General features: G+C 42.4%; 3 long non-coding RNA genes and 1 pseudogene across 3 annotated transcripts; 1 reads left to right on the forward strand and 3 right to left on the reverse strand.

Moving 5' to 3' along the window:
- The first annotated feature begins 2,461 nt into the window (after positions 1 to 2,461).
- LOC120640431 lies at positions 2,462 to 4,788 on the forward strand. Its single transcript, XR_005661786.1, has 2 exons — positions 2,462 to 2,768; positions 3,588 to 4,788. It is a non-coding gene; the product is annotated as an uncharacterized LOC120640431 (long non-coding RNA).
- A 2,320-nt stretch (positions 4,789 to 7,108) lies between these two features.
- On the reverse strand, positions 7,109 to 8,436 carry LOC120642934. Its single transcript, XR_005662800.1, has 2 exons — positions 8,300 to 8,436; positions 7,109 to 7,226 (listed from the first exon to the last, which is right to left on the reverse strand). It is a non-coding gene; the product is annotated as an uncharacterized LOC120642934 (long non-coding RNA).
- A 6,093-nt stretch (positions 8,437 to 14,529) lies between these two features.
- On the reverse strand, positions 14,530 to 17,268 carry LOC120640432 (annotated as a pseudogene).
- Positions 17,269 to 17,345: 77 nt separating this feature from the next.
- On the reverse strand, positions 17,346 to 19,150 carry LOC120640433. The gene is made up of 4 exons (XR_005661787.1): positions 18,881 to 19,150; positions 18,318 to 18,386; positions 17,674 to 17,906; positions 17,346 to 17,568 (listed from the first exon to the last, which is right to left on the reverse strand). It is a non-coding gene; the product is annotated as an uncharacterized LOC120640433 (long non-coding RNA).
- Between the last annotated feature and the right edge of the window lie 7,393 nt (positions 19,151 to 26,543).

Raw genomic sequence — 26,543 nt, forward strand, 5'->3', positions numbered from 1 at the left:
ACTGGGCCCACGGCCATGGCAAGGAGGAGCGTCAAGGCGCCAGCTCGCGCTCTACTCCCTCACTCTCTCCCTCTCGCCCTCTGTCTTCTCCCTCTCGCTCTTGCCGCGAAGAAAAGCAGCAGCAGCAGCGCCGCTGCGGTCTCACCGGCGTCGCGCGCCTTGCTTCCGTGCCATTGCTCCTCCACGCACGCGCATCATTTCACTAGCTCCTGCTCCATCTTCTGAGCCAGAACGTAGCGCCAACGGAGCACAGGTGAGGACCTTAGGGCAGTTTTCGCCGCCGCCGACCTTACTGGAGCTTTGCCGAGCTCGCACCGCCGAGGGCAAGGCCTGCTCCGACCGTTTCTCGCCCTCCTCTCTAGCATTTAGAGTTCCCTAGGATCTATAGAAGGAGAAATTGATGACGGTTTAGTTGATTAGGGTTCCGGCTCACCGCCGTTGTGCTCGTCACTGAGCGGCCATGCACGCAGTCGAAGCTTCGCCGCCATAGAACCCTAGGCCGCAAACCCTAACCCTAGTTTCGCCCTAGCACCCCAAAGCCGTAACAGCAGTCAGTGGAGGTCGCCGTGGCCAGGAACGGTGAGTTCACCATCGAGCAGCCGCTTCCCACCATGCGCGTCGCTGCGCTGGCTCATCGATGTTTTGACCCGAACTAAGTAGCCCAGCTGATGCGGAAGGAGAGGAGTCGGATGGGGGTACTCGCGCCGCCGGAGACCTCGCCGTCAGCGAGATCCCGCCGGTCAGCGCCGTCCCCTGCTTCGTGAGGATGACAGGTGAGGATGGGGTTTGACTCGGGGCCCGCGTGCCGGGGTGCACTGGATCGGGTGTACTTAGCATTTAGGATTTGAATGTTTTCTTTTATTCTTTTTCAGAATTGCTTGATAAGTTTGTAAAATTCATAACTTGAGCTAGGAATGTCCAATGGTGATGAAACAAATTTTGTTAGTTTTCTTGTGATGTGTATTATCTGCTAAAATATAAAATGTGACCTTTGTTGTAGTTTTATATTCTGTTCTATTTATTTTGTTAAATGCTAGTAGGAAAAGGCATAACTAAAGATTGGTAAATGCTAAAAATGTGATTCCAGTTGTTAGTCTTGTTTTTATATGCTGTAGCTAAGAAAAATATGTAACCTACAGTAAGCATGTTTGGAAATAGCTTTGTTATTTAATTTGATTAAATGCTAGTTTCTTGTGAATTTAATTATGGCAAAGATATGTAAGATCTATGCATGAATAATTTTCGATAGTAATCTTATGCTAAGATGAAAGTAGGAAAATTATGAGATCTGTTGTTTGACACTTTTCACTGTGTAAAGTATTTTAAGTTGATTTCAGCCTGCTAGCTTGTCGTTTTTGTGTAGGCTGCTATACTTGTCCAAATGCTATGAAATTTTTACAGTAGGCTTCTGGAAGCATGTGTGAGCTTCTGTAATTTTATCAGATTTTTCTAGGTACTCGAAGTATCAGTTCTAGTTCTACCCTATTATATGCACTAAATGAATAAATGCTTAAGGAATTTAATGAGGGTTAACCATGATGCTTTTTAGCACTTTTGTGATGAATATAAACTGTTGGGTTGGTTGGCTATGCTCAGTTTTGATTTGTTGTATGCAGCAAGCTAATAATTGCTTTATGTTGTATGTGCATATAGCTCTCCAATGTTTGGTTTGCATAAGTATGAACTTGGTACTTATTAGTAGATGCTTAGTCTAATTCAAAAAAGTTGCTAGCTGCAGGTTTTAGGCCTCTTACTGATGATGAACAACTGTACCTTATTTTGTTAAAACGTGGTAAGTGCATGTTTACTTTGCTAGAGAGGAGATATGCACCTACTCGGTAAAATAGAATCGATATTGTTGTCATATTAAAATAGCTAGTGAATAAACATGTATGGACATATGCACTTCATCACATCATGCTTGCATTTCCTTCTATGTGCATTCTCGATGTTCATTCATATATGCATGCATACAGGATCCCTAGAGGGGTGATGCTTCTCAAGTTTGAGCCCATCAAGGAGGAAGTCCCACTAGAGGTGCAGCCGCAGGAGATTCCAGAAGACGTAGGACAGACCACCGAGCTTCCTGAGTTTCCCGATCACCATCCCTCAACCTTTCTGAAAGGTAACCCCCAGAGCATCATAAGACTCCCATGATTTATAAATGTTAACTTGAGTCTTTTACGTTTGATGCATTAAGTTGTAGGAGTTGTTTGAAACCTGTTGATGCATATATACCTCCCTTGTCCACTTTTATATACCTTGAATCCTATGTAGGTCTAGGATCGAATATTTGCTTAGCCATGCTTAGACCGGTAGAAGTGGGTGATTTACTGCACTACTACAGAATCGATTTTTAGCAACGGGGGTATTTTAGATGAGGTGAGGGGAGGGGCAGCGCGCTCGCGGTGAGGGGAGGGGAGAAATATAGCTATGATTAGTTAATAGTTTTATCCAATAATTAGTATTTCCTTGAGGGCAGGAATATAGTTAGCATCGTTAAGCATGAAATTGAAAAGGCCAGACACGATTTTTTTTAGAACTTTTAATTTATTGGGCACCGTTTCCTTGAAAGCAAACAATTAGACTCAGTCCTGGACCGTCACAGTTTAAACAGAGATATTAGAGACGTGTCAGTCAGTAGATAGTAGACAGATTTTTTTTGCTAAGAGTGTGGGTGAGCTGAATTTTTGACACCTTGTGATACAGATATGTTATTCTGGGTAACCATCGTGATGCTTGGACGTCGCCGGGTCGCGCTGCCCCAGGTCCACCACCCCCTTCCTTGCCCCCCGTCCTCCTTGGATTCATGTTTGATTATCCTATGAATTGATACAATTGACCAATAATGTTCTGTGCATCTGTGTGCTTAGCTATTTGTTTGTTTATTATGCATCTCTTTGTTGCCGAAGAAATAATTTAGTGGAAGACAAGAAGCTACTTGGCTGATTGAGCACGGGCTTTAAGGGTATCTTTTTTCTGCTTGGCCTCGGCTATCTTGCTTTCAAGAAGCTACAGATGGGATACTCCACATGTTAATAAATGTGAGCAAATAGTTTAGCAACGTGAAACAAGTCATTTTCTCCATGCTGCACATGGACTCAATGAAATTTTACTCACACATCTGGTAAGGAGAAAAAGATAAGTCAGCCGCTTATTAGCTTATGACATATGATGTTTCACTGACATGATCTATAAATGTTAATTCTACGAGTAATGGAAGACGGATTATGGACCTAGTATAGTATTGTAAAGTTAAATGGCACATATCATAATAGTTCGTTACAACAAGCTACTTCGCAAAATCGTTGAAGAGGACAGAGGTACTACAGAAGTACGGTCTTACAGGTAATATTCAGTAGTATGTAAGTATCTGTTCAATTTATGAAATATTTGATATGCTGTTTGGAGACCAAAAATCACATGTTTCATCATTTTTAGATGTGAACACATTGTCAGCAAATTTCTGCAAGTGAAACTTCCATGAGTTTGGCCATTTGTTCTGCAAGTTTGTCATTGTTTTTTTATAGTTCTGTAATATGATTTATAACTCAAATGAAACTAAACTAACATGTAATTCTTGGCAGGCGGAGGGAAAGTACCGATGTTGAGGACATGTTTCTTGCTCATAGAAGGATTGCTTGGTCAATGGTTAGCTTGCTCAGAGTCTTTGAATCAAATCAGTGTGCTCATTTCCTTGCATGTTGACTCCTTTTGTTTTTTTTAACTTATTTTGACTTCAATAATTAGATGTGTACACTATGACTACTATTCCAAATACATTCAACTCCTGAGCAGATTAACATGGGGTTGGCCTAATTATTGGAACAAGTTGTCCTTAAGTATCTAATATTTTTTCCCTGTCTAGCCTATTTTTTGTGATAGAGTATGTGTGATTTACGATTGTCATGGATGTAAAAATAACCTTTAGGGCATACCACTCGTTTCTTTGCTAGTCTTGATTCTGTTTCGTGTTCTTTCTAATGCTATATATCTGTAACATTTATCTACATTGATAATTGAGTGGATCCTTTGTTTTTTGGAAAATAAGTCTGTAGAATATTTACTGTTATTATTTACTTTTTTTTAATTCAGTTGGCCAATGGAAGGCCAGGTTCCTCCACGAAGCGGAGGCCCATCGCCGGTAGGCTTGGGCCGGAGCGAGGGGTCGATTAGTTTATGGTGACGATGACCTCCGGGTCTTTTATAGATAGATAGATTAATTTGGTGACTTCATTACTTAACTGACAAATCATCAGACATAATTACAAGAACATCATTCGGGATAGAGCTTGTGATAAGTGCCTCCCCTTGGACACACTCGTAATCCAAAGCAGCCAAAACATGAGCAGAACATGAGCAGCTCTGTTTCTAGCCCTACATGGCTGCTGCAGCGGTGCATGATATTGAGAAGAAAAGGTTGGAGTCTGAATTGTAGGTTCTCAAGGGGAAGGTTGGCCGGATCTAGGCCGAGAAGGATGATTCTTTGTACACGATCCATGCTAAAGATGCTGGGGTTGGAGAGTTGAGGGATGAATTGAAGAAGCTCCACGGTTCCATGGCTGATCTGCGTACTCTCTGCAGTGATCTTGAGGGGAAGTCTTCCTCCCTGCAAGATGAGAGGGATTCAGTTCTGAAAGCACTCGAAAAGCAGAAAACCGAGGCAGATGAGCTGAGGTTGACTCTTAGGGAGCTTCATGTCTGTAATGGTGTGTATATATATGTAGAGGTGCATGTGTGATTGCACTGAATAGACATGAGTCTGTGTATATACAAGTCAGTTTCTTATTTGATTGCACAGAATAAAGGTGCACCTGTGTGTGTGTGTGTGTGTGTGTGTGTGTGGTGACATCCCTTTTATTTGGTTAAATCATAATCTGCATGTTTATTTCATTGAGGAAGAAATTTCTTCAAATACATGAAATTTTGCAACTGAATGTGTGCTTGTTATCTCCTGAAAGCTTGGCTGTGTATTCAAATGAGTGCTGCTTGGCTGCAAAAAAAAATTCCAATGACTGGTGCTTGGCTGCAAAAAAAATTTTCCAGCGAGTGCTGCTTGGCTGCAAAAATTTTGGCAACTGAATGTGTGCTTGGCATCTCCTGAAAGCTTGGCTGTGTATTCAAGTGAGGGGTGCTTGACAACAAAAAAAATTTACAGTGAGTGCTGCTTGGCTGCAAAAATTTTGGCAACTGAATGTGTGCTTCGCATCTCCTGATAGCTTGTGCTTTGTATGTTGTATGCGTGTGTGCGTCCCAGCAAAGCTAGGTTCTGTTCAATTGGAGTGTCCAGGGGGCATGTGTGTAGATGTTACTGACATAGGTTGTGCTTGTTGGATCACGTCTCCTCCTTTTATCAGTGCTTGACAAGGTAGTTTGATCATGTGCTACTTCTCTAGGTTACTGCATCTCCAGGTAGTTGGATCATCTTGTGCCGCCCTATATCAATATCGATCAAATTATAGCAGATAAGTATGCTGATGCTTGATTACAAAAGGTGCAACTGTCGTGAACACATCAGTCAGCGATCGGCCTCACTCCGAAAGAGATACAAATTATTAGGATAAACTCGGCAACCTTATTGCAGTGAAAAAACAGTGCCACAATTCACAGCTGTATGTACGTACTGATAAACTCATCAGTATAGTGGCTGGAGCTAGAAAACTAACCATAATCAGATCGGAAGTTGCTGCCTAATATTGTCACAAGTCTCTCACAACAAGTATCTCACAGCATTTTACATTGTTCAATAATAAACAACTATCCTAAGCAAATGCGAAAAATACAAGCCGAAGTAGAGGTTTCGGTTAATTGCTGCTGCTGCGACCTCCACGGTTGAATCTTTTCTCCAGTATCTCCCTCTGTAGGTTGATGAAGTACTCACGTGCGACCTCTGAGCAAGTGTTGAGATCATCCTTCATCATAATAGATGCTTCCCACTGATCCCTCGCGAAATTGTAATGCTTTTCCTGTAACTCAAGCTGTCTCTCCTGCACAGTGATGAATGTTGATGCTTGATTTCTCTGTTCTTGGCCATCTTCTCAAACAACTCCAGGCAGGCAAAGGTCGATGATGCTGAGCCGCCTTGGCTGCGCCTTTTCTTTGCTACATCCCTCCCAATGGGCCTAGGTATCTCATCTGCACTTCGGATGGTCTGGCATCATCACGCATAAAGTCACCTTGGCTAGCAGCAGCAGCTGCACCAGCAGCATCTCCCGAATTAGCTTCTTCACCTGCAGCAGGAACGTGACACTTGCTCTGCAATCGTCCTCCCACTTGCGCGTGTTCCTCAGAATTTCCCAACAAAATTGAACCTGTGTTAATTGCATCATCCTATTGCAATCCGGTGTTATCGAGTACATAAGTATCTTGTCAAACTCACTACTTTCAGCAAAATCAGCAACAACTTTAGGGGTTGCCCTAGCCTTTATGTATATTTTTTGTGTAAGATCATTATCCACAGTCTACATCAAAGGGCACAAGACATGATTAGTGAAAAAACTAGAAAAGTTCCATGTAATTTGGCAAAGTACAGTAAGATTCATGCAATCAATAATCCAGTTCACTGCACTCCAACTTGTCTTCTGCCAACCAATTTTTCAGAAGATTATTTTTGTTCTGATTGACGACGAGTGGAGATAGCTCAAGGGACTCGTAGGCATTGAGCTTCCCAGAGTTAGCACTTAGCAGTGTGCCGAAGTACTGCAAGAGCAGGGGCATTTGCCCTGCTTGCCCAAGAACCCTCTACAATTTTAACAAACATAACAAAAATTCAGTCAAACGAAGGAACCTAGACTCCAAGGTGATTAACTATATGCGTTTAAATTAATCCTGATAGCAGGAGGCATATGAGAAATTAACTATAGTACTTTTCTACAGTGTCTAAAAAGTCTGAGAAATGACCAGTAAGCACTAAAGGTTTCTCTTCCGCAATACACAGAAAACTTAACAATTTTAGTCAAAAATATCCCATGAATTTATCAAGATCCTAGCACAGTAGTTATTTCACCAAATTAACTATGACTTATGAAAATGTCCAAAGGTGACACCTGTTGAAAGGAGGTGCACAAACCTCAATAGCTTCATCGTACACAAAAGAACCAGAAACTCACCTGAAATTTCGCTACGGTCTCAGGCGTCCTCAGCAGGCCCTGGGGAGATTCCGCAGCCAGCTCTGCTACTTCCTTGTATTTTGTCTGTGCAAACAATTCCTGAAATCTTTGGACAACCTGCAATACAATCAAGAATTTCATGAAAACCATACAACCTTGACACATATAGGTAACTTCAACTACACAGTCTACAACTTCTATAAACATTGCAAAGCATCAATACTTGCATGAATGCAAGGATAATGGCTCAATAAGTCTGAGAACTGAGAAATGGAATATGTATGAAAAGTAGTTTCTTTGACAAGCGCATGAATGTCTACATGTTATTTTGAAGCTATTTTTCCCCAGATGCACCTTTGGTTTACAAAGGCAAATTTGGATTTTAAAAGGTCAACCTTCATAAAATATGAACTAGTTAAATGATATGCATGCTTAGTATATCAAAGTTGTATGAATGCATTCATATTTCATTCAGATATCTTCTAATACACCATTAGTTTTGTAGCGATTGATGATACATTGTAAGAGATTGGTAGTCAAGTACATCGCAAAAGACTTTCAAATCCTAATACACATAGTAGAAACGAATGAAGCAGTACAAAAGTCAGTTATGTGTGCAATTTAAATCTCTGGACACATCAGTGAAGCTTTGGCAAAAAGAATTCTGTACATGCATATAGCTCTTGGAAATCACTGAAGTACAAGCAACATAAGCACCTGTGGGGCAATGACAGTGATAGAAAATCCCCTAAAACAACAAGCTATAGGTGGAAACCAGCTGGTGCCATGGTCAAGTATGTGGTCTTCCCAATATAAACACATTTGGGACTGAAAGATATGAAATGAATTGATGAAGCAAACATTTTGACAAGATATGCCATTCAAATAGATTACATCTAGTTGCTCCTTTTTGCATTGCTGTACATAACTCTATTTCTTTTCTTTTTCTTTTTTCTCTGTTTCTTTTCTTTTTCTTTTCTTTTAATGATGTACATAGCTCTGTTTCCATTTTTCCATATTAGTTTGCTAATCAATAGGGACTTGCCCCTCCTGGTTTCTCAAGAAATTTTGGGTCGCACAGTTTGCTAATCCATATTAGTTTCCTCTTGAGCAAATGAGCATCAAAACAGCCAAGAAAGCATGGCCAACAAAATAGCATCCACATAAGTCATCTCAGTAATGGAGCCTACCAAATTCTCAGCACCAAGAAGATTAGCCCTCTTGGCAAGATTTACCGCAAGCTCAAGGTTGTTTAACTGTATACCAAAATTGTGTTAAAACTTCAAAGAAGTATCTGATACATAGATAAGAAAGGGGAGTCCAGAAGTACAGAAGATCATACCTGACCGCTGACAAAAGGCACAACAGTTGCATTATTAACTGTGGCATGCAAAACCTGCCCTCTTTCTTTTGATGGCATAAAATCCACCAGTTGAGGAAGATTCTGCTGTCAATAATATAGGGTCTGGACTGATTCTATTTTGGTAAACTGCTGCAGCAGTTTCCAAGTCATATACAAACAAAAGCCCAAGCTTCGTAATTAACTAGCAAGAAATTTACACAAAGGTACTAATCGTACAGACATAGTAGATTAGTAGGTTTCAATAAATTACACAACATTGTTGTTCAAAGTACACAAACATAATAGTCCATCATAGTCCATTAGCACACGCACCACAAAACATCCTCACAACCAACTAGAGTTCAATAATCCATCAGGCCTCAGGCTCTATCCTCTATCAACACCCGCAAGTAGAAGCTTTGTTGTGTAATATTGATATTGGAGACACTTGGGATCACACAGAGGTGAATAACGTCCATAATCCTAGCTGGATGTGGACTTAAGTAGTGCCCAAGTTCCTCCCGTGGTCGCCCATCCGGACCAGCCTGATATAAGTACACCTTGAGCAAGAAACTTGGAAGATCAGGTTTAGCCTCAGCATCACCGAGCCAAATGAAGTATAGGCCTATTTCTGTAACGAAGAAAACAAAGTATTCCTCTTGACCCTCTAAAACAACGCTTGTTCCACAACGGATCAAGGGGATATCTTCTTTGTAACCTTCATAAGGTATATTCTTATTAAAAAAACCCATGATGGTCTATCAGATGAGAGGCCAGCGTATTTTAGAAAAACGGCTTCTGTCTACACATAGCCATCGGACACATGAGTTCCCTGAGATTGCAAGACCGGGTATGTTTCATGTAGTTAGCTGGAGTTAAGTTTGCATCACAGCGATAAGGGCAATCAATCACACCAGCCATGATTCTGCTGTCTAGGCCAACTACTCGGAAGCAGGGATGAGATGTGATAATGGAGTGCGCTCTTGAGCATGAATAGCACAGTAGCTGGCCACATGCTTCATCCAAAGACCCTGCGGTCAATGTGCACTAACGAAACAACAAAACGAAAGGAAAATAAAAATAATGCTCCGATAACAAAGTTGCAACCATCGACATCAGAAGAATGATTGGAACCTGGCAAGCTCCGTCAAGAAGATGGGGCTGTCGGCAACCGCTGCAAGAAAGGTCCAGGCGCATAAACATCTTCCGGATCCGCGCAGCGACCAGAGAACGTAGGTCTGCAAGAAAAAAACCGACCAAAAGGATGAATCGATAGGAGAAGCATCAAGGTCAGAGGAAGGGAGAAGAACAGGAGAAGCTTGCTGACGTGGAGGATGAGAAAGCTCGCTGGTATGGTCGCGGAGGACGAGGAGATGAAGTTGCTGCAGGATCCGTCGCGGAGGATGCGGCTGTCCCCGAGGAGCTGGTGCTCGCGCTGGGCTTGGGGAGGAGGATGTGCCGAGCCAGGGCGAGCGGAGGAGAGAGCGGCGGCGGCTCGCGCTGGGCTTGGGGAGGAGGATGCGCCGAGCGAGGGAGAGCGGAGGAGAGAGCGGCGGCGGCTCGCGCTGGGCTTGGGGAGGAGGATGCGCCGAGCGAGGGCGAGCGGAGGAGAGCGCGGCGGCGGCTCACGCTGGGCTTGGGGAGGAGGATGCGCCGAGCGAGGGCGAGCGGAGGAGAGAGCGGCGGCGGATGGATGCGGACTGCCGAGAAGCCGGGGAGAGCGGAGACAATGGCTCTGTAAAATTTACGGATGAGCAGCCGGCCAGCTATCAGCAAAAGGGTATGCAAGGGCCCACGTTCTCTTTTTTTTTAAACCCAAAAACAACAGCTGAGCTCCACGGATGGCTAAAAAAATCTTCTTCAACGGCCCGTCCTCAACCAACCTAAAATCAAGAGTTTCAATGATTCCTACTGTTTCACGTGCCCCTTTCACATCAACGGAGTGTTGGGTATGCTTTTACCAAAACGGAGTAATTAATTCAAAGAACAGGCAGATTTTGCCCTCTAAATCAATTCCATCTTCCATATCAAAATCTTCTCTAACAATGCTCCCTGTACCATATCTTTTCGTACCTGTCGATGGGTGCGACATGGTGGTATGCAAGTACCCAAGAAAGTAAGAGTAGAATACTGAAGAGCATAGGGACCGGTGCTCGCTAACAAGCAGAATGGTAGCGACTCAAGCACAAAGCACACGGAGGTTTAGACCACCAGACACTAGGGCTGAAAACGGTCGGAAACAATCGGATTTGTCTCCTTAGCACTAGAATTCGTTCAGATGGAAAGGGTGTTTAATTTGTAAACACAAATCTATCTACAATTCTAAGCTGTAGCCTTAGCCGCTGCTACGCAGTGCCTATCATTGTTATGAGAAATATAATTTCCTCCTCTCCACCCAACAACAGAGTTTCTCCACGTCAAGCCTGGAAAAGGTGCTGCTTTTGTCAGGACAAAAATGCGCAATTATGTCACTGGCAATACAGTTGAGAAAACCTTTCGAGCTGGAAGTACGGTAATCTGGCCTCTATAATTCACATCTTCCTAATCTTGCCACAGTTTAGCAGTTCTTCTGTTTTCCCCTCAGTTCTCTGTGTTGGTAGTACATCTTTTGTTTTTCCTTGGAGAAAAAAAAACTTCTGCTACATGCTTTAGCTTAGTTAACAGAACTCTTGCATTTTCTTATTTTCTGTAATTTCTGGAATTATACATGCTGTATCTTTGTCCTACCGCAGATTTCTTTTGCTTCACCAATCCATGTTTTATGCTCATTGTTTCTTCCTCAAAGCTCTTCAGTCATGCAACAACTAGTAGTCACTTCTTCATGAAAACTTACAGCCACAAGAACCATCCCTTTCAAAGGAAACCAAGCAATTTACATACAAGGATGGCTCCCAGTTCGTGTTCAAAGGAAACCAAGCAATTTACATACAAGGATGGCATCCCAGTAACCAGAATCGTATTGTTACTGTATTTCGTAGGAAGAACAAAGCCTGCAACCCTGGAAACTGGAGCTGTGTGTCACGGTGCCCTCTTTTGTGAACGTAGGCGATGATATCCTAGTTGATTCAAGAACCGGACAGTATATGAACAGAGCATAGAGGGTTAAAGAGGATTTTGGATTTGAAGAGAGTACTAGTTTTTTGTTCGGCCATTTGTCCCATTCACATGTACAAATGCTCTGCATCTTTTGCCCCTGGGAAATTTACATTTCCAGTGCATGTGGATCCTGCTGCGAAACATTATATTCAAACCTTTCAGATCATAATCTCACATCTCAAACTCCTCTGATTGCAACTGATTAACTGTGACCCAAGAACATGAGTACAGACTACAGAGCACCTTTGCGGCTATGCCTACCAATAATTTTTGTTATATTTCATGATAAAAGATACATCCTGACCAACAAGAAGTCAACAACTCCACTTCCGTATCCACTAAAATTGTGTCGTTACTGAGGCAACAACCTTTAGATCGAGAATTTCAGTATCAGAAACTGAAATCCAATTGAGCGGCGTAGCGTACAATTGAATAAGCAATTAGCACCAGCTCTGTCAATCTCATATTTCAATTCACCTGTTCCAAGATCAGTGCTGATAAATACACAACATCAGTATGTGATCCGAGAATGCTTTAGAATTCAATTAACCAGTCGAAGCTAACTATGTGATCCCAGAACGCTTTGGAATTCAGTTAACCAGTCGAAGCTAACTTTCTCAGTTACTGATTCGGCTCAAACATATGTTTTACAGGGAAGCAAAGCGTCTTTCTGTTAGACACTATCACACAGATAAGAGTCTAGTCCCCTCCCCTTACAAATACACGCAATTTCTCATTCACTGGATGTGAAACGAACATGGCACCATTTATGCCATTTCGAGTGATTTTGGTGATCGAATGACAACACAACACTTGGACTAATATGATTGTTAAGATGACCATTCTTCAGATCAGGAGCACTGGAAGAACCGATGCCTAAGCATCGGTGCATCCGACGCTTGTCGGAAGAACCAACGCTATGATGTTCGGTGCAGGAGGGAATCGAAGCCAAGTCAGCCTATAGGCACCGGTTGAACCAATGGTGCATCGGAGTATAGGCAACAAATAGTAGATCTAGTTCACCAAACTAAGGGTCACAAGATGGATTCATCGATTCTAAATTCGCCGAAGGAACAAAAATACAATTTTATTAGGGAATCACCTGGCAAAGGACCAGCGGCAGATGCAAACGAGGCGAAGGGAGGATCGGTCGCATTCGTGTTCGCAGCGGCGGCGTATCAGATGGGGTAGGAAACCCTAGGGCACCGGTTGCACCGACGGTCCAAGAAAGGGCATCGGTGCATTGGCCGTACTGTGTACCAGAGATGATGTCAAGTGCCCAAGAGAAGTTTCTTCAGCACCGGTTCAACCGACGGTGCATCGGAGTATTGCGTCGGTGCTTTGACGTCAGCAGAAGAGAAGATGGCTGTGAGTGACCGGTTTAATCGACGGGCAAGCATCGGTTCAACCGATGATCACTGCGTCAGCTGTCAGAAGTTCAACGGCTACTTCGGTTTATGAGTGACCGGATGAATTGACGCTACCCTAGCCAGAGGCATCGGTTCATCCGATGATACGCAGATTTTCTGCTGACCGTTGGAGCAACGGCTACAAGAATTGGTGGCCTATATATACGCCTCACCCCGGCCATTTGAAGATTGCTGGAGTTGTTGGACATCCCACACACAACCAAAAACATCTCCAAGCCATACAAAAGTATCAAGATCATATCCTTAGCCCTTAGCACACTTTGAGAGTGTGGTGTATAGGATTAGCTCTTAGTAAGTGAGATTGCAAGGCTTCGAGCCTTTGTGCCGTGGTTCATTAGCGAACCAAATCAAGAGCTTGGTGCGCCGGCACCTTGGAGCGTGAAGCTCGCCGGTAACGTCATCGACCCTCCGACTTGGTGTGGAGCGGCGACGACATCTTTGTGCGGGGGACGTGGAGACCCCCATCCTTTGTGGAGAAGCTCCTTAGTGGAACCCGGGGCCAAGGTGACCGTGATTGTGTTCACGGAAGAGACTTGGTGACCGAGTAGCAACACTCTTAGTGAGTGCTACAACAACGTAGATGTAGGTGTGACTTTGTGGCTAACCGAACCACGGGATAAACACCCGCGTCAAGAGTTTGCTATCTCCTATCCCGCTCTTTAAGCTTCCGCATTTCATACTAGCAATTTGTGTGTCTTTACTTTCATAGAATAGTTTCTTGATAGAAAAGTCTATAGGTTGCTAAACTCTTTTGGGATAGGGGTTTCACACTAGAACAACCTAGTTGCACATCTAGATAGTATGTCTTAGTTTAAGTTTTGTGCAAACTAGTTGGAGCCATAAGTCTAAGTTTTTAGAGTGCCTAATTCACCCCCTCCCCCTCTTAGGCTAGAGCACCCGATCACTTTCAGGATGCCAGGCGGAGTTTTCTGTTTGTTGGCACTCGTATCCCTCTACCACTGACTACAAACATGACTAAACACCAGTCATTCATGTCTACCATCTGCTTACTACAAGAAATCTGTTGATCCATGACGCTGCAATTTTGTCATGGATCACCAAAAAAACGTCATAAAACAGTATTTGTGACGATCTCAAAATTCGTCATGTATTGAGCGTCATAGATTATACCTCGTGACGTTTTTAGTAAAATTGTCATAGATTACTCAATCCGTGACGATTTAAAACCGTCATAAAATAGTCCAAGCCCACCCATCTCAACCCAGGCCCATCATTTATGATGAAAATAAACGTCATGGATTGAATTGCCATGTCACTCATAAATGACATGGCCATTAACGTGGCGATGATGTGGCAGCTGACATGGCAATGATGTGGCAGCTGACATGGCGATGACATGGCAGCTGATGTTGTGATGATGTGGTAGCTAAAATGGCAATGACGTGGCAGCTAACATGATGATGACGTGGCAACTGACTTGGTGATGATGTGGCAATGATGTGGCAGTGACGACATAGCCCATTTGTGTACAACCCCAGCCACTAAAATGTGCCAGATTCAGCCCACCATTTATTACTAGGTAACAAAATCATTTAGGAAAACACAGCCCATATAAAAGGCACAACTGCAATTCCAACCCAACATACATCAAAATCACATACAATTTCTCCATCCAACCCAGCCTTACATCACACTAACCAGGTTACATCAAAATCACATACAGTTTCTTCATCCAGCCCATCATACATCCTACTGAAACAACATCAAGGTCCAACGTCACCAGAAACAACATTCTAGGACCAGAACAGAAAAAATGTCCATCAACCATTAACCCAAGGTTCCACTAGAAACAACTACCAGCATAGTTGTGTTTCTGCAAAAGTTTGAAGTTCTAGAAGCTAACATACCATCTTATTGCTCAGCTTTGTCTATTTTGGCCTAGCAGAAGCTCAAGTTTCGCCTCCAACACAGCTTGCTTCTTCCGATTCTCCTCTTGGTCTTTGATCCTTGCTTGTTCTGTCTCCTGCATTTGCTTTGACAAATCAATCATTGCTTCACGCTGGTTGTTGACAATTGATTGTAGCTCAACATTTGTCCTCCTCTCCACTTCCAGTTGTGCTTGAACATTCTGTAGGCTGGAACGACGGTTCCTAATCTTGACGCCCACATTCTGAAGGAAGTGACTATTTTTTGTATTCTTGTCAAGCACATCAGCTACAACTTCAGTTGCAGAGTTGGGTTGTCCATCATCTATTGGTGTGGCCAGCTAGTTTTCCATTTGAGTCTAGCAAACAAGGAAGCAGCAAACAACATTAGAGAACCAGTTCACGATCAGAAAATAGTTGAAAACAAGCATATCGGAAGAGCACTTAGAAAGATGTCTTACAATAATTGACTGTACAGTAGGCGTGTATCCTTTCTTTTTCTTGCTGTAATGGCAGATCTTGAACAGATCAACGGCATCTGGTTCTTTATCCTTGTAGTAGTCTCCCTGCAAACATTATATGATGCAAATTAGTATACTCCGTTACAACACTTCATATTGGTCACAACTGGAGCATTTATATGCATTAGTACAGTAACAAATTCAAGAACAGTAAATAGACATATACTGTTGCAGCAAGAGCTGATGGTCTAGTAGAAACTAGAAATATCATTTGCTAAAACATAAGTAACAGCATGTTCAGGTAAACAACAAGCGAATTATGACACAAGTTGAATTAAGTGAAAATGTGACACATCACAAGTGATATTAACATTTACTTCCAGCAAGTGAATTATGACACAAGTTCATACAGCAAGTGAAAATGAAAATGCTGGTTATGACCAAAATAGTATGACAAGTGAAATATGACATTTATGAACAAAATGGGCTGAGGATCAGCCGCTTTCAGGACAAACATCAATTCAGAACAACAGCTATAGACCCTCAAAGAAACCAAGGCTTTCAAAGCCAGCATGGAACATTAAGCTAGACAGTAGCATAACAAATGGACTGCACATCAACTTTGCCAACTTACCAAATTTTCTATAGTAACATCATAGCTACAGGATCCAGTGGTGTGCGGGAACTTACATTGCCCCGGTTGTCTTTGTTCTTTTGACATGTCTCCTACATCAAAAGAAAACACATGTAAGGGACATCAAATATTAGCATGTACAAGGAAAGAGTTTCGGTTTTTAGTAAAAAAAATACCATCTTTTTGGGAGTCTTCCATGATTCCACAAGTTCAATCCACTGCTTATCATTCATCACTTTGACAGGAGAAGTTTTGCAAACCAAATGTAGAGGAAAAGGATCAAAGAATTCTTTCTTCAGCTTGTGTCGTTGTTGGCGAACAGCAGATTTCAGCATCTCCAGACAACCATTTTTTACTATTGGATCACTTGTGTTGATTTCAAACTTTGTCTATTCAAATGGAAGAGAATGTATATGAAATATTATATCTGAGACAACAATAGCTTGGCACACATTAAGGACCCATATGGTAGTAATTGTTTTTATAAACCACATAATCTATCTGTAAATTTTTTAAGCTGCAAGAGAAAAATACAAGTTGACTACTGCAGTTACAAAAAACATTTGTTACATTCACATATGCTAGAAGCCAACCACATATGTATGAGCATTCTTGTACATAATGGTTATTATTGCAATTAAAGTATGCCAAGGTACTTACACGAAGTCTTCCCAAAAATAGCTCGATCAGCGCAGGATGTTTCTTGTATTCCTTCCAATGCGGGAGCACAGGAATATGGTTCCTAACTGCAATATTGCATTCAGTTGCATATTTGGCAGCAATCACAGGTACCAAGGGCCTTTTATTCCCTTCAGTTATGACAACTGGCAGTCTAGCACCATGAGCTCGGGTCAACCTCTGGAGACCATGTCCCATATTAACTCCTCGGTCCCATAGCTCCTTTCCTAGATGTAAATGCACAACAATCAGTAAGTTGAAGTTGATCCAAGCATATCATTAAATCAAAGAAATCAATTCCATTCTGCAACCAAACTGACAAGGAAATATGCAATATGCCAAATAAATGAACAAACTCTCACCTTTGGTTGTCATCTGGTTGTGACCATCAGGAAGAGTAATGCAATCTGCTCAACCACCCACAGTGTGGTTGTCATCATGCTGGGAAGAACCATCTAAAATTGGCAGGCAGTAAGAATGCATTCAATTTGCGAATCAAAGCTAAAAGAATGATAGTAAGAAAGTATCACCTTCATTGGCCATATTGTTGCGCCCATCAGGACGCGGAATAGCATCACCTCCATTGATCATGTTGGTGTTGTCAGCAAGCTGAGCATGCCCGTCATCTTAAAAATGTCAACAAGTCAGAATGCAATCATGTAATCAAAGCAAGAATGAAAATAAGAAACATGGTGAGAGAACTAGCCTTCCAAAGTAGCTTGGGTGCCATCAATAGGCTCGGATGTAGGTGGCACGTGGATATTACTTGGTGTCAAAATTGCATCAGGATGGGTGCTGCTTGTCTTTGACCTTGTAACTCTAATAGGTTGATGTTCTGCATAAACCCTCTTAGAAGACCGAAACTTGACTTTAGCAGAAGTCGTGTTCGAACTTTGTTTGTTAGTTTTATTGCAAGCCTTCTCCTTAGATCCCTGCTAGAATGAAATCATGGATTAGTGAACAGAGTTGGGAGAGAATTATATTGCATTACCCAACAAACACCAAGTTAAGCCTTAACAAGATGCAGGAATGAGCACCTTATCATTGTCGTCACCAATCACATCCCCTTCATCAGTATCATCTTGTGAAGGATCGTACTCAGATTCGGAGTCTTCATTACTCCTATGCTTTGGTTTTTTCTTGTTTAGAGCATTGCCACTATTGTTTGGAAATATGCTGGAAAAAGCAGGAATTCCAAGTTGTCGAAGCCTTGCACTGTTGGCCATACATTGTCTGAGGTGCTCCTCTTCATATGGATGTAGTGCATGTCCTTAGATAGGAAACATGGACAACAGATTATTACTATTGTAGCAGCAGTATTATGATCTCTAAGGAAAAAGTAACATAACAGTAGATGAAATTGCACTAACAGTTGACAAAGCTTAGGTGAAGCTACAGAATCTACAAGCTCTCAATCTGGTCACACTTCAGTAATCATTGGACTGGCACGTACAGCATGGGAAATAAATAAATTTGTATATATAACCAGATTTAGTGACTTGTACAACATATCACTGAATAAGATTTAGCATACTTTGTATATCATTGAATAACCAGATTTAGTAGACATAATCAGATTTAGTAGACATAACCAGATTTAGTGACTTGTGCAACATAGCGGACAACATGGCAATCAATCGATGGCATTCTGTAGTAAAGAAGTACTTGCTTGTTATCTGACCTCCTTGTGGTCTCTTCAGTCCCTCCGTCGTCGTTGGGCTAGGCTCCTCCAACATATAAACCTTGCTGACTGGCAGAGAACATATAAACAAAGTATTAATAAGACATTTATCAGCAATCCATCATTAACTACTGACCTGATGATAACATATAAAAAAAGATCAGTCATCAGCATAGAAGGCATTAAAATACCGAGCACTTAGTTCAGTAAAACAGAAATACAGGCCGGAAACAAATACTACAGAAAACCTTTAATGAGCATACTATTTTCCTATTAGTACTTTTCTTAGTTGTTTCAGATGTCCACAAGTTTGGTTATCTTCAAAAGTTTTCTGCAGGTCCAATTGTACAAGCTGTTAGTCATGAAATAGACAAGCACACATCCAAATTTGCTATTCTAGCAGGCAGTGAAGCAAGGCACAACCGCACAAGCACCAAAATCATATGATTCATGACACAATCACACTACAACCCAAGCAGTCAAGCAGATTGCTACTCTAGCAGGTAATGCGGCAAGGCAAACAAAAATGGCACAGGGTCCATGGCTACATGTCGTTGCCTTACCTCAATGAAGGTCGATGCAAGATGAGGATTAGATGAGGCGCACGGTGGATCAGATGCTGCGCGCGGCGGCGGGAGCTCGCGCAGGCCTCCGCCAAAGTCGCCCTCTCCCGCCTCTCCCTCCGTGAGCCCTCCACCTCTCTCGCCGGCCGGGTCCTGGACGACGGAGCAGCGCCCTTGCGTTCCTTGAAGTGGAACAATGCTGATGTTGTCCCGGGGCAGCGGCGGCGGCGGTAGTGGGAGGAGTCGGAGGGAGATGAGCTAGGGTTTGGCTTTGGCGGAATTGAGGGGATAAGATGCAGGCCGGCGCGGCGCAGATAGTTAAATTGAAGAGGGTAGTGCGGTCGTAAGATTACCAGGTTACCCCCATGGTGTATGTAAAATTGGTGACCTATATATGGGTATTAGAGTCAATTCACTGGGGAAGGGATTTGGGCTTGGCGGGTCTCAATTTTTGTTGCCGCGGAGACAGAGATGATGTGAGACGAGGGAGTACCCGATGACGAGTGGGATCCGCCTGTGTGGGGATCACATGTTGGCGGTGTGTGTGTCTGGTAGTGGATGCCGCAGTGGGTGGTCGCAGACGGGATTGCGAAAAAATTTAGGCGGGTGGTGAAAAAATTTAGGCGGGTCCCAATTGTGGACTGGCGGGATTGGAACAAAAATTCTATACAGTAAAATATATGTCATGATAATTTAATCCACTAAGACTAATTAGTCCATGACTAGCAAATATATGTGAATTCAATTGTTTGATATAATGTAGCAATATATGATTTATGTCATGATGACTTAATCCACCAAGACTAATTAGTCCATGACTAGCAAATATATGTGAATTCAATTGTTTGATATAATGTAGCAATATATGATTTATGTCATGATGATTTAATCCACTAAGACTAATTAGCCCATGACTAGCAAATATATGTGAATTCAATTGTTTGATATAATGTAGCAATATATGATTTATGTCATGATGATTTAATCCACTAAGACTAATTAGTCCATGACTAGCAAATATATGTGAATTCAATTGTTTGATATAATGTAGCACTATATGATTTATGTCATGATGACTTAATCCACTAAGACTAATTAGTCCATGACTAGCAAATATATGTGAATTCAATTGTTTGATATAATGTAGCAATATATGATTTATGTCATGATGATTTAATCCACTAAGACTAATTAGTCCATGACTAGCAAATATATGTGAATTCAATTGTTTGATATAATGTAGCACTATATGATTTATGTCATGATATAATTACATGTTTATTAACGGTGAAAATTGAGCAATCAGTTAGTTCATCTACTTATCGTCATCTCCATAATTAGCCAACATCATCTCACGCATGAGCATGTAGTCTTTAGAAATAAATTTTGAATAATCATGACAAATATATACAAATCAATAATCTTAGATTTAAAGAAATAATTGCCGTGCATAGATTCAATTCTTTAACTTATGGCAGCCAAAAAATCTACCACATCGACCCACATGGAAATAGCATCCGCTTTACAATTATTCGTATGATAACCTCTATCCGGTTAGCTTATAAAAGTACGGATGCTCAATTAATCAATTACCAGATAATTATATCTTGTTTTTATTTATTTTCAAATGTAGATCCGACAAATTTCTTCTCTTAAAAAAACTAAATCTGTTACCAATTAAATTTCCTATTTATTTTATTTATTTCCCAAAAATTCTCAATGGAATAAGAGCGTAGCAAATATGATGCTTTGACAACATTCACACAAGTAATAATGATCCATGGTATTCAAGTATAAAAGCTAATGGTTTCTTTGGGCCCATTTGTCAATCACGTTCACGTTCCAGGAGAGAGAGCACAAGCAACAAACTAATGGTTCCAGGAGAGAGAGCACAAGCAATCACATAATCTGTTGTTGTTTGTTATACAAGCTGGACACCTTACGGTTATCAACTCAAGCCAAGCTGATCAATAGGTTAACAACAGCTCGAGACAACGGAACCAAAACAGACAAAAAGAAGGGATGCTACATAATGTTAACACAGTCTCAGCTACAACTGCTGCTAATGGTGCTAATGCATGCGTGTCAGCTGAAGAGCGACAGGTGAAGCTCCAGTGAAGTCGATTCTGCATAACAATAGCACCAAGTTAGAGATAACAAGTTTTTCAAAGCATGATTCAGCTGTATGTACGAACTGCCTTTCATACTTACCCATGGGAGGTCAGATTGGTCAAGCATCCATCTAGCAAGGAAAACAGCCAATGCTGCTACAACTGAAGGAAGGAATTTCAAGTATCCATAATCAACCAATGTCAACTGCACAAGATAATTGGCCAGAAATCCCAAACTGATATAAGGAATCTGCAAAATTAACTTCAGAGCTTAGTTCTGTGTTAAAGTATGTGCAGTGGTTTCCCATTTGAAATGAAATATTAGGCATCACTAGGACAGAGAAAAGATAGTTCTTTAAGAATAGTGCATTCCTGGAAATAAGCAAGGAAAGCTTACCCAACCCAAGTCTCCACCAGATAGCTATTCATCATCACTGTTAATCTCCATTGCAGCACCTCCTTCATCATCGCTGCAATACTCCAACAGCGTGTCATCTTCTTCGTCTTCACCATCACTCTCATGCACTGCTTTATTACGGTGTTTCATCAACTTGGCAATTTCAGCAGCTTCAAATACAGGGCCTTGTTCATCATCTCTATTTAAAGGCTTATCATATGCATTGTCTGAAATTGCTTGTCGTCTACCATCCTCTTCGCAGCACTCATCTTCTTGATATGCAGCAGCATTAAATTGTGAAGCATCACATTCATTTACATTGTAAAGATGCCTATGATCAAATGTCTGGACAACTTGCCAATTGTTACCCCACTTAGTGTCAGGCAAATAGAAGACCTTCCTAGCCTGAGTGGCCAAGATTAAAGAATCATCCTTATACCATAGACTTCCAACATTGATGCTTTTATAAAGCCATCAAATTTAAGTTCATTCTTCTTCACATCCAGTTTAAACCAGTCACATTTAAATAAAACTACTGACCTCTCCTCACAGTTGTAGTCTAATTGAATAATCTCTTTCAAAGTTCCAAAAAAATCAATGAACTGACCATTATGCGAACCTTGTACCATTACTCCACTGTTCTGTGTTTTCTTGTTCTTATCACGGTCAAGAGTGTTATACCGCACACCATTCACTATGCATGAAGAATATTTCTTCACTCTGAAATCAGGACCACATGCCAAGGAAAAGTGGTCATCATCTATCTATCCTTCACCCACATTCCGCAGTCTCAAGATCTGGCACATGTAGTAGACATATCAGAATAAATGCTGAAACATGGCATCTAAAAAGTAGAAATAGGCGTGAATGTAAGTTAAACTAACATGGTTCCTGAACCAATTCTGAAATTGTATCCGAAGCGTTTTTTCAATGTTAGCCACTCTTTCTCTCTCTAGTTCATCTCTGAACATCCTGCAAATCAAAGAAATAGAAGTTAGCATATGTAAAATTCTGCAAAGCACGAAAACAAAATTATATAGAAGTCAATAGTTATAACTTACTCCATATATTTCTCAACTTGGCTACAATTGTTAAGCACATACCACACCATTTGATCAAAGCCATCTTCATCATATACTAGTTCAGGTGCAGAAGTAAAATGTACTCCATGGCCAAAGACGTCAACATCATAGGCCTCTTCATCAGAAAAACCTATATTTCTTGGAGCCCGATTGAATCTTGTTTCAACACCGTCCATGTATTTAGAGCAAAATGTTAGGCATTTGTCAGCAATATATGCTTCGGCGATTGAACCTTCTGGTCGTGCCCTATTCCTCACATAGGGCTTCAAAGTATACAACCGCCTCTCAAATGGGTACATCCACCCATATTGCACGGGACCTTAGAGCAATGCCTTGTCAGGTAAATGTACAGCTAGATGCACCATCACATCAAAGAAAGCCGGGGGGGATTTTCTCAAGCTTCACCAAAATAATAGGGATCTCTTTCTTCATTTCAGCCAACACATCCTTGTTAAGGGTTTTGCTGCACAGTTCCCTGAAAAACTTTCCTAACTCTGCTATTGCTTCATAGATATCCTTGTCCAAAAATTCTCTCATGGCAGTTGGTAAGATTCTTTGCAACAGAATGTGACAGTCATGGGTTTTTAGTCCTTGTAACTTGGTTCCATCAGCACTTATACATCTTGAGATGTTGGAAGCGAATCCATCTGGAAACTTTACCTCCCTTAAAAAATCACAAAAGGCCTTTTTTTGTCTTTGGACAAGGTATATCGAGCATGTGGCATCTCACATGAGTCTCCATCCTCTCTAAATTGCAGCTCATCTTTAATTCCCAAATCATTTAGATCAAGCCTGGCTTTAACTGTGTCCTTTGTCTTCCCAACTATGTTCAGAATTGTCCCAATCAGGTTCTCACATATGTCCTTCTCAATATGCATGACATCAAGATTATGTCTCAGCTTTAATTTTTCCCAATACGGTAACTTCCATAAACTAACCATTCGACTCCAAATATTCACATGACCCCCTACAAAGTCTGCACGCTTCCTTTTCCCACATTCCTGTTGCTTCCTAGGTCTAACATCTTTAACTTTTTCCAATTCAGCCCGCACCTCCTCTATAGAGAATTTACCTGGTGCATCATTTCTTTCATGAAGTCCAACAAACTCATTGTTTCTCCGCAGACGATGTCCCTTGGGAAGGAAACGATAGTGCCCAAAATACCCAATTTTGCCCCTTAGGCGATATGAAAGAGGGTTCTTGTCACAGTGAATACTTGCAAAATATCCTTTTGTTGCACGCCCTGAAAGAGTGCTCAAAGCAGGGTAATCATGGATGCACCATAAAACTGCAGCACATACATTAAATGGTTTGCGAGTACAAGCATCATAAGTACGCACACCCGTCCAAAGCTCAAGTAAATCTTCAACAAGAGGCTCTAAAAATAGATCAAAATCCTTCTCGAGACATGTAGGGCCAGGAATAAGCAGAGCCATCATGAAATTTGACTCCTGCATGCACGCCCAAGGTGGAAGGTTGTATGGCACAACAAATATAGGCCACATACTGTATCTTGTGTTCTTTTCTGAAAAGGGATTGAACCCATCAGTAGCAAGGCCAAGTCTAAGGTTTCTGGCATCTTTCGCAAAATCTGGATATTCTCTATCAAAATCTTTCCATGCCTCGCCACCAGCTGGGTGGCTCATTTCCTTCTCACTAGGCTGCCGCTTTAACTTGTGCCATTGTGCTTCTTCTAATGCTTCTTTGGTTGCAAACATCCTTTTTAGCCTAGGTACCAATGGAAAATGCCGCAACACTTTCTGTGGAATCTTCTTCCTTTCCGGGTCTTTCCACCTGGAGAGACTGCAAATGGGGCATATGTCAAGCTTGGCAAATTCCTTTCTGAACAACACAAAATTGTTATAGCACACATGTATGGATTCATATCCAAGACCTAATTCCTTTAAAATTGTCTTTGAATCATTATATGATTTTGGGAGGGTATTGAATTCTGGAAATGCTTCAGCCAATAGCTTCAATATTGCAGTAAAAGCAGAATTGCTTATCCTGTATAATGACTTCATATGAAGGAGCTTTACCACAAAGGAGAACCTTGAGAATTTGGTACAACCAGGATAGAGCTGACGCTTTGCCTCTTTCATGGCAATTCTAAAAAATGTGTCCTGCTCACGAGGTCCTGCATCACCATCCTCATTTTCTCCAACCTCATTTTCTTCTTGTGCTGCAGCAGTATGTAGGTCTCCTAAAATTGCTTCCAAAGGATCAACACCGTTGTTTTCATCCTCTGTCACTCCTATCCCATCTATGGAATAATCATCATTATCATGCACATCAGCAGCAGCAGGAACATGCTCCCTAACGCCCACATTCAAATCCTCTCCATGATGAATCCATCTAGTATAACTGTTGTCCATGCCACTCATTAATATGTGCTTCTTCACAAGAGCCTGACCTAAGTACTTCTGATTAAGTCATCTACTGCATGGGCACAGAATTTCAACATTGTCACTAAATTTCTCTTGAACAAAATTCATAAATTCTTTGACACCATTAATATATTCAGGGGATAATAATCTGCCATGCACCCAGCTTCGATCCATCTAATCAAGCATTCCAGAAACAACCAAATGAACAAGTATGCACAAATTCAAAAGCTACATTCAACGAAGTAAACAAAAAAATAGGTAGACATATACCTTGGCTCCCGGCCGGTGCTGAGGTGACGAAGAAGAGTGGAAAGACATAGGAGGTACGGGGTGGCTTGCTGATGTCGCGCTGCCAAGGATGTCGAGCTACCCTGCCAATGCAGGTGGGGTGGAGGATGTCGAGTTGCCGTGGGCCGTGGCAGTGGTTGCTGAGAGGATGTCGCCCTACCACAGCAATGGAGGCGGGGCCATGGTCACCGGGCTCACCAGGCTGTCCGACACCAAGCACAGGTACCTCAGGGACCCCGCCGCCGCCCTCACCCTGCACGCTCGGGGAGCAGCACCACGCCCTCACCGTGCACGCCCGGGGAGTAGCGCCACCTCCTCAAGATGGCGCGCAAGCTAGCTCGAGTCGTTCCTCGGCGCTAGGGATGCGGAGGATCAGCGCGTATGGGACGCGGAGGCCGAGCGTGCCAGGGACACGCTCACCGCTGCGCTCCACGCCGAGCGCGCGCGGGGGGCCGCGGCTCCATCCGGACTGGATCCTCCACCTCACTGCACGGGGCGCAAGGCGGCGGCGAGGCTGGACAGGATCCTCCACCTCGCCGGACGGGGCGCACGGCGGGGGCGAGGCTGGGCGGCGGGGATGGGCGGAGGCAAGGCTGGCCAAACGGGATGCTGGACAGCGGGGAGGCTGGGTGAACGGCGATGCGCAGATGCGACTAGGAGCAATCTCGCGGAGCTCGGTGGTGAGCACCGCTCCACCCGGACCGGATCCTCCACCTTGCTCGACAGGGCGCACGGCGGCGTCGTGGCTGGGCAAACTGGATCTGGGCGGCGGCGAGGCTGGGGCCTGGGGGAATGGCGACTAGGAGTCTGGGAGCAATGTCATGTATTTTGACTGAAATATTTGGTCAATGAGGTACAAAACAAAAAAGGTTTACTGCTACATCACCAACAACCAACCACCGCAGTGGTAAAACTTGTCCGCTAAATATGTGAGGTCGGGTGTTTGAAACCCGTTTCCACCCTCACAGGTATTTTTGGTTAAATCACCAGCGAAGCGGACGTGGCGTGACATGCTGGCGTGGCACGCCACGTGTTAAATTTCCAGCGAAGTGGACGTGGCGCGGCCGGCTGACGTGGCGTGTGCTCAAAAAATATAGATGAAATATAAAAGAGCCTAAATATCAGAAAAACAATAAGAACATTTGGTACCCAATGGTAATGGCTGGCGCTCCTTAAGTACCCCTTTTATCCCTTGTTTATCCTTGATAATGGCATGAATTTAAAATCAAAATCATTAACCGTCCTAACCCCGGCCTAATTATTGGTCATTTTCACATTTGCACATATATTTAGAAGGAACTTCATTTTTGCAGGTTTTTTGCCTATTTTGGAGCATGAAATGACGAGGCCCGTGATCGAGCGCTAACACGGAGAAAGACGAAGGCCAAAGCCCAAAGG

The sequence above is a fragment of the Panicum virgatum genome, chromosome 7K (assembly GCF_016808335.1).
Source record: "Panicum virgatum strain AP13 chromosome 7K, P.virgatum_v5, whole genome shotgun sequence".
NCBI classification, from domain to species: domain Eukaryota; kingdom Viridiplantae; phylum Streptophyta; class Magnoliopsida; order Poales; family Poaceae; genus Panicum; species Panicum virgatum.